This window comes from Protopterus annectens, chromosome 6.part0 (genome assembly GCF_019279795.1).
Source record: "Protopterus annectens isolate FY-2018-M chromosome 6.part0, PAN1.0, whole genome shotgun sequence".
Taxonomy (NCBI): Eukaryota; Metazoa; Chordata; order Ceratodontiformes; family Protopteridae; genus Protopterus; species Protopterus annectens.
In genome coordinates this window covers 1123782352-1123790732 of record NC_056737.1, presented here as the reverse complement: position 1 = coordinate 1123790732, position 8381 = coordinate 1123782352, and the positions used below count along the sequence as shown (strand labels likewise).

At 43.8% G+C, this 8381-nt stretch overlaps 1 protein-coding gene across 1 annotated transcript in view; it reads right to left on the bottom strand.

Annotated features, from left to right (window-relative positions):
• LY75 (lymphocyte antigen 75) overlaps nt 1–8381 on the bottom strand; it is a 3856564-nt gene that overhangs the window by 3132931 nt on the left and 715252 nt on the right. The gene's annotated exons all lie outside the window — the stretch shown is intronic.

The following is an 8381-nucleotide window of genomic DNA, read 5'->3' as shown; positions in this document are numbered from 1 at the left end:
AGTTCGGCCAGCCGGAGCTGACAAGGCCACAGTAGACAAGGTATCGGAGCCAGCCGGCGCAACCTACTACTTTAATGGTAGATACATCGGTTCCAGCCGAGCATCTCGGCTCGACGGAGCCGGAGCCACCGGAGGAGGCTTAGATACTGAAGCCTGAGCCTTCGGTGGCTTAGGTTTCCCAGACCCTGCTTTAGAGGGAGAACCTTCTGGCTTAAGTAAGCCACGGAGGATAAGCTTATTCTCCTTTCCTGCAGGACTCTCTGGCTAAAACAGTGACACAAAGCACAGGAGTCCTGCAGGTGCAGGCCCCAGGCAATAAACACAAGAAGTGTGACCGTCTGTCAGAGACATTTTCTGACAGCACAAGTCACACTTCTTGAAGCCTGAACCTTGCCTTCCTAGACATAACCTAGGGAGGAAGTAACACACACACAAACCCCAACAAACACACAAAATTAATCCCTACACACAACACACAGGAAGGGATTAACCAAAGGGTTTTAGGCCTAACTAAAACTGTACACTAAAGATTATAAAAAGGTTATAAATTTTTGAAAACAAGGGAATAGGGTGGGCTGTAACTGACTACAGACTATACTATGAATAAAAAGGGGAAATTAAAACCCTAACTAAGCTTTTCTGATTTTACCAAGAAAATCACTTACCTCAGCTGGCAAAGGAGACCTCTTTCGCTAAGCGGCAAACGAGATCTGAGGTAGTTCCGCCTTGCATCATGGGATATAGGGTTGCCTCGAGCTGGTAAAAGGAGTTCTCAAGCTAAAGCAAGTGCCGAGTCAGAGCCGAGGATCGGCTCCGAACCCATCCAGCAAGAATGAAGGCGAGATTGACAACTTAACATCTATCGTTAGATCTGACAAGGACACTCTCAGGCATCTTCGATCTGAGGTCTCCAAATCCACAGGCCAAATAGAAGGAGGAGTAACTAAAGGAGGACTGCTAATGGGTAGGCTCATGGATACAATGGGAGATGGAGCTGGAATTATATCCACCTGGATCTGAGCTGTGAGGAACTTCCTCATCATCCTATCCACTTTGACTTCAGACAAGCTCCTGGAGAACCTAAGAGAAGAACTAATAGATGGTGGCCTGGAGTGCGTATGTGGAAACTCCTGTAAAAATAGGGAAAGAAGTCAATCAGGTAGTGAGTAACGAGGTGACCAGATCTGAAGAGATTTCATTTTTGCAGTAGGATCCGTGTGAGTCAGATTCAATTTCTTTGAAACTTTGGATGGTGGCTCTAAGGATGGAGCCAAACAGGTTGATGAATCCAGAGATATTTTTCTGGTATCTTTAGCTTTGAAAGCCGAATCAGCCTTTCCTTTGTACGATTTCTTGGAGGGGGTTTGAGCCTCAACTGAAACAGAGGCAGAGGAAGAAGGAATTAGGCCCTTCAAAACTAATTTGTTCATTCTGTCAGAAAGTGCCCTGGTATTGAAGCTTGCACAGATGGAACAGCCAGAATTCAAATGATAGTACCCAAGCAGTAGACATATTCCCTTGTAGGCATCTGAATCGGGTATTTTGTGACTACAGGAAATGCATGTTTTGAATCCAGTTGGCTTGTCTGCCATAATAGTGAAGACAAAGGGTCTTAATCCAACAAGAAATACAACAAGAACAAAAGGCTGAATATATTATTTTTAATTATTTTTTAAACATAAAATTACCAACAGTGGTAGCAAGAAAGTACAGTTGTGTACACTTACCATAAATGTCGATGTTCGAGTGTATTCACTGTTGCAGTCATTACATTTGCATAACCTGCTGGCAGGTTGGCCTCAGTTGGCCTGAATAACAAAGTCTTGGGTCCTGTGTCAGTTGCTGTCTCCTCTTCCATGACATCAGGTCATCAGGGGTATAAAACATGCAGCTGACGTCATTTTATTCAGTTTTTCTTGCACCAGATGTCAGGTGCCCCCCAAATGGGGAGCAAATATATATATATATATATATATATATATATATATATATATATATATATATATATATATATATATAGATCTACCTGACAACATCGACATATCATAACACCGACAACGACTTCACCGGCGCCAGAAGATCGACAAGTCAGAAGACCGACGGAGGAAAACACCGACGCTGAGAACACTGAGATGGGGAAAGGATGTGTAAGTATCTGTAGTGACGGCCGTTAGGGTGGGAGTAAGGTAAGTGTGCAATGTTGACGGTCTGTAGGGATAGGGGTGGGATAAGTGAGTTAGGGTTAGGGCGCGGGTTAGGTAAGGGTGCGAGTAAGGTAAGTGTGCGATGCTGACGGTCTGTAGGGATAGGGGTGGGATAAGTGAGTTAGGGTTAGGCCTGGTTAGGTAAGGGTACAGTGATATTTTTGGGTTAGGGGTGGGTTAAAGCGAGTTAGGGTTAGGGCGGGTTAGGTGAGTGTCACGATAGTGACGGACCTTAGGGTTAGGGTTTCGGTTAGGGTTGTAGATAGTTGTGTATGTAAGGGTTAGTGTTGGTTTGTAAGGATTTTGGTGTGCTTGTGTTGTGTGTGTGGGTTTTGGACAGGGGATTTGTTTTGTTTGTTGTTATGATGTGTCGAGTGTATGAGGTGTCGTGTTTGTGAACTGTCGATTATGTGGTAACGGTGAAGTCGTTGTCGGTGTTACGAAGTGTCGATGTTGTCAGGTAGATCCATATATATATATATATATATATATATAAACAGTAAATATATGCAGCGGTTAATGCTGTCGCCTCACAGCAAGAGGTTCTCTGGTTTGATTCTCGGCTGGGGTGCCTTCTGTGTGGAGTTTGCATGTTCTCCCTGTGTTCGCGTGGGTTTCCTCCGGGTACTCCAGTTTCCTCCCACATTTCTAAAGACATGCTTCTGGAGCATTTCTCCCCGGGCCTCCGCTGAAAACAGGATCTGTGGAACCTAGTCGGACTTTCCTGGTCAACAAATGTTAAATAAAAAAATAAAATAAATAAATAAATAAAATATATAAATGCACTTTTAGAAACGTAAACTTTACCTTCATCTAAAAGCAAATACACCACAAAGGCTTCTGTGTATAGTGAAGGAAAGAAAAGGTATAGAAAGGGGGATGGCGGGTGGGTAACCCGGACTGCAACAGTGAATACACTCAAACATCTACATTTCTGGTAAGTGCACACAACTGTACTATGTTCTTCATGTTTCACTGTTGCAGTCATTACATTTGGGTAGAATCCCAAAGCTATGGATGGGAGGATGGAACTAAACCGCATTAGGAGCGGCTATAAGGCCCTGCAGAACTGCAGTGTCAAAGCCTGCCCTGGATTTGGAAAAGAGAGGCAAATGATAATGCTTTGTGAAGGTATGAACAGAGCTCTAAGTAGCAGCTTCTAGAATGTCTTTGGTTGGGACCCCTCTGAGAAAAGCTGCTGAAGTAGAGGCAACCCTGGTGGAATGTGATCTGATCCTCTTGGGCACAGGTTTACCATGGTGCAAGTAGCAGAAACAAATGCAGTGGCTTACCCACTTAGAAATAGTCTGCTTTGATATAGCCTTCCCCTCTGACCCTGCAGCAAATGTTACCAGTAGTTGCTCAGACTTTCTTAGAGATTTGGTCCTGTATAAGTAGAATCTTAGTTGTTTGTGTACATCCAATGAATGCAGAATCCACTCCCCCTTGTTCTGTGGATTTGGGCAAAATTTTGGCAGGTGAATGGTCTGGTTAAGAGCCACACTGGATACCACCTTAGGCATAAAAGAAGGATTGGTCCTGAGGGACACCCTGTCCGGGTAAAATATAATAAAGGGCTCCACTGCCATGAGAGCCTGTAGTTCTGAAACCCTTCTTGCTGAAGTGACTGCCAAGAGAAAAGCTGTTTTCCAAGATAGAAATTTTATATCCACAGTAGCTGCTGGTTCAAAAGGAGGCAGGGTGAGTTTTTCCAGCACAAAATTGAGGTCCCATGCAGGAGTTGGTGATCTTTTGGGAGGCCTTAAATTTTGGCCCCTCTAAGATACTGTTTAAGCAGAGGATGAGAAAAGAGGGGAGGCTCTGTGTTGTAATGAGCCGAGATGGCAGAGGCATGGATTTTTATTGAAGAAAAAGATAGGCCCTTGTCAAGCATCTCAGTCAAATATTGTAAAATCTGAGAAATATTGGGCTTTGCTGTGTCTGTTCCTTGTGCTTGGTTCCACGCACAGAATCTCTTCCATTTATCAGCATAAGATTTTCTAGTACTAGGCCTTCTGGCTTCCAAAATGACATCCATCACAGATTTATTGAGAGGTGTTGTTTGAATAATTAGTTGATCAGCTGTGCTGCAAGATTCAGAGTTTGGAGCCGAGTGTGCAGAATTTGATAGTTCTGCTGAGACAGTAGATGAGGTATTTGAGACAAGTACCATGGAGGATGTTGAGACGTATTCCTTAGAAGTGTGTACTAGTACTGACAAGGCCAGTCCGGAGCAACTAGGATCATTTTTGTTTTTTCCTGTCTGACTTTTAGTAAGACCTTGGAGAGTTGAGGCAGAGGGAGAAAGGCATAGACTGATAGGTTTTTCCAGCTGAAGGATAGGGCATCCACTTTCCATGCTTTTTTGTGATGAGTTCTTGTGCAGAATTTGTCCAACTGATAATTTTGGGGAGAGGCAAATAGATCTATGTCTGGGCTCCCCCATTTCTGTGTTAACATGCTGAAGATTTGTGGATCCAGTTTCCATTTGTGCTGGTCCATAACATTTCTGCTTAGGTCGTCTGCCAGAGTATTTTGCTTTCCTGGCAGGACTTGAGCTTGAAGATGTATTTGGTAAGTCAAGGCTGTGTTCCAGAAGGCCATGGCTAGTCTGCAAAGGGGGTAGGAATGTGTACCCCCTGCTTGTTTATGTACCACATAACTGTGGTGTTGTCCATCTTTATCAGTAGTTGCCCTGGATGAAGTAAGTCCTTGAAGGCTGTCACAGTATTCTGAACAGCTAGCATCTCTTTCTGGTTGATATGCAGATGCATTTGGTTTGGGTTCCATTTGCCCTGAATGCATCTCCCAGCCAGGTGGGCCCCCCAAGCATAGTCTGATGCATCTGTAGTTAGGGTTTGGGTGGCAGGGGGTAGAGTGAATGACAGTCCCTTGTTTTGGTGACATGTCTCTGCCCACCAAAGAAGCTCCTGTTGTAGGCAGGGAATGAGAGGAATCAATGTTTCCAGACTGTGACAATGTTGACTCCATAAACTTTTTAGGTACCACTGGAGATTCCTCATATGCAGTCTCGCATATGGAATTAGTAGAATGCAGAATGCCATGAACCCCAAAGCCTGCAAAATTTGTCTTGCAGATAACTGGGTTTTTGTTGCCATTTGTTTGAAGTATGTTGTCAGTTGCCTTTGTTTGTCTGGCGTGAGGTAAGCCATCTGGGCAGTTGTATTCAAGCTTGCACCCAGGAATGTAATTATTTGAAGGGTACCAGTTGTGATTTCTTTTCATTTATGGTGTACCCTAGGCATGCTAGAAGCCTTTTTACAAACGCCAGATGTTGAAGAAGAGTGTCCTTGTCCTCTGCTTGAATGAGACAGTCGTCCAGATAAGGATAAATTTGAATGCTTCTTTGTCTGCAGAATGCAATTACTGGTGCCAGGCACATTGTAAAGACCCTGGGCGTAGTAGTTAAGCCAAAGGGCAGTGCAGAGAATTGGTAATGCAAAAAAACTGCTTTGAAGCAGAAGTATCTTCTGCATGATTCGCTTATTGGGATATGCAGGTATCTAGAGTTACTAACCATGCATTCCTGCCTAGCATAGGCAGTAGCTGTTGTAAAGTCAGCATTTTGAATTTTGGAATATCCAGGAACGTGTTCAAAATCGATACGTCCAGAATTGGACGCCATGAATTGTCTTTTCTGGGTACCAGGAAAAGTCTTGAATAAAAACCTTGTCCTTTTTCCTTTTCTGGTACCGGTTGAATAGCTCCCATATCCATGAGGGACATGACTTGTTTCTGGGCCTCTGCCCACTGGTTTTGTGGCAGATCCGGCCATCCATTTGGAAATGACAAAGTATGGAAATGAAATCTGTACCCCTGGGATACTATGTTTAATACCCACTTGTCCTGGGTAATTAACTGACAATTTTGAGCATGAAGTGCTATTTTTTCCCCCCAAGGGGGCTGCCAAAAGATAAGTGCTTGGTGATGGTAGAGGAAAGTCATTTAGACTGCTTACTGTAAGGTTGTGCTTTTGTTTCCTCCAGATTTGGAGGTGGAGGCACCCCATTGCTCTGACCTGTAAGAACCCTGTGATTGGTATCTGGAGCCTTTTGAGCACCTGGATTTGCCCTGAGTGGTCCTGTTGGACACAGGAAAGGACCAATTTTTAGTAGGCCAGTGTCTACTGAACCTGGGTGGCTGCACTTGCAAGAAATCTTTTACAGTTTGCATAGATTTAGCTTTGTCTTCCATTTTCCTTAAAACCTCTTCTGCCTTATTACCAAACAGAGTATCATGCTGCAAAGGGGCATTCAACAACATGATCAGGCCGATTTTGCTCCTTGAGCCAGGCATGCCTTCTAATCATAGATCCAGTAACGACGGCCCTACAAGAGGCCTCCAAGGAATCAAAACCATATTGCAAAGTATGCTTTCCAACTTGTTCTGCTGAATGCAATAATTCATATAACTCTTTATTTTCCACACAATCAGAAATCAACATCATTTTCTGTTTCAGTAAGCCCATAACATGCTGCTGATATTTAAGCATATGAAACTGGCAGTTTAAAGCCTTGAAGGTTGCAGACATATTAACCTTCTTACCCCATCTATCCAACACCCTGGAATCTCTATCAGAAGGTGTAGAATTCTTGGCAGTAGAGGCCTTTACACCATTGGGACCCTGAGAAATAGTTTCAGGATCAGCAGCAGGATTTTTGAAAAGAAATTTGTGGGAGTAAGGAACCCTGTAATATCTGTCTGGTTTACTAGGAGACGGAGGCAGGGAATCAGGAGCCATGCTTGATTCCGAAAACACATCATCAACAATGTCTAATACAGGAGGTATTGCCAAAGGCCTATGCTGAGGAAGAAGAAGGATATCCCTAAGCCTCTTTTTTGATTCAGAGAAGTCCTACTCTCCCAGTGTAAATGTTCCCTTAAAATATGCAAAGTCTCTTCAAAAGAGTAATCCTCAGGAGGAGATGCAGATGGGATGGATTCCTCTGCATCAGAATCCTCATAGGGTGGAACAAAAAATTCCTGATCAGAAGAGGAATCAGAAGAAATGGAAACCTGATCTGAAGATTCATAATCAGTGCCTTGCCTAGGCCTCTTAACAGGGGGTGGTTGGGAACCCTTGATCAAGGTAATTAAATCCTCAGCCATTTTGATCATCTGTTTTTTAGGCATAGGGGCCTGAGCATGTGGGCTCATGAGTCAGTTTTTAGACATAGAAGTTGTTTTTGACCTTGATTTTGTTGCTGGCATCAGTTCAATATAAAAATGTTGAGGCCTGAAAACACCCTCAGAAGCCGGTGCCCGCTCAACGGCTCCAGACCCATCTAAGGGAGAGACATCCATGGATTCAATACTCTGAGAATTTCACGGCATACCGGACTCCGAATGGGTCTCAGTAGAGGCCTGTGACTCAAAAGTAGTGGGTATCAGGGCTGCAAAAGCACCTCACTGAGTACCGGCGAACCGACGACTGGCTTAGGAGAAGCTTTGTCATCGGTTTTGGACCTCGACGGTCTGCCTCTGTCTTTTTCTTTGCGTTTTTTGTGAACTCCAGTAGTCGGATTGCTAACTGACAACATTTCAGGATAATTAAATCTTGAAGCAAAAATATACCGACGCTTAATAGTGCGTTGGTTAAATCTAGCACAAAACCGACAACAAGGCATGTTGTGATCTGGGCCTAGGCAAGGAATACAGTACAAATGAAAATCCTTAAGAGGTATTTGCTTTCCACAAGTAATGCAATTATTAACTTTTACTGACATCGGTAAGGAACAAGATAAAGTTTTCCCAATGGGGTACTTAGCTTTAGTTTGAAGACTTCAGTTCTGAAACTTGAATACGAAAATTTCAGGAGTCGGACGACTGGCACTTGCGAACTGCTTCTGCTTCGGGCACCGCGTGGCAAGAAAGACTGAATAAAATGGCGTCGGCTGCATGTTTTATACCCCTGATGACCTGACGTCTTGGAAGAGGAGACAGCAACCCACGCAGGACCCAAGACTTTGTTATTCAGGCCAACTGAGGGCAACCTGCCAGCAGGATAACCCAAATGTAATGACTGCAACAGTGAAACACGAAGAACATGTACCCTGAACTGATGGGTGGAACAGGAAAGGCAGGAAAAGGGAAGTAAAGGTACCAACAATGGTACTCAAAAAAAATACGAAGGGCTCAGTAGAAGGGAAAAGAAAG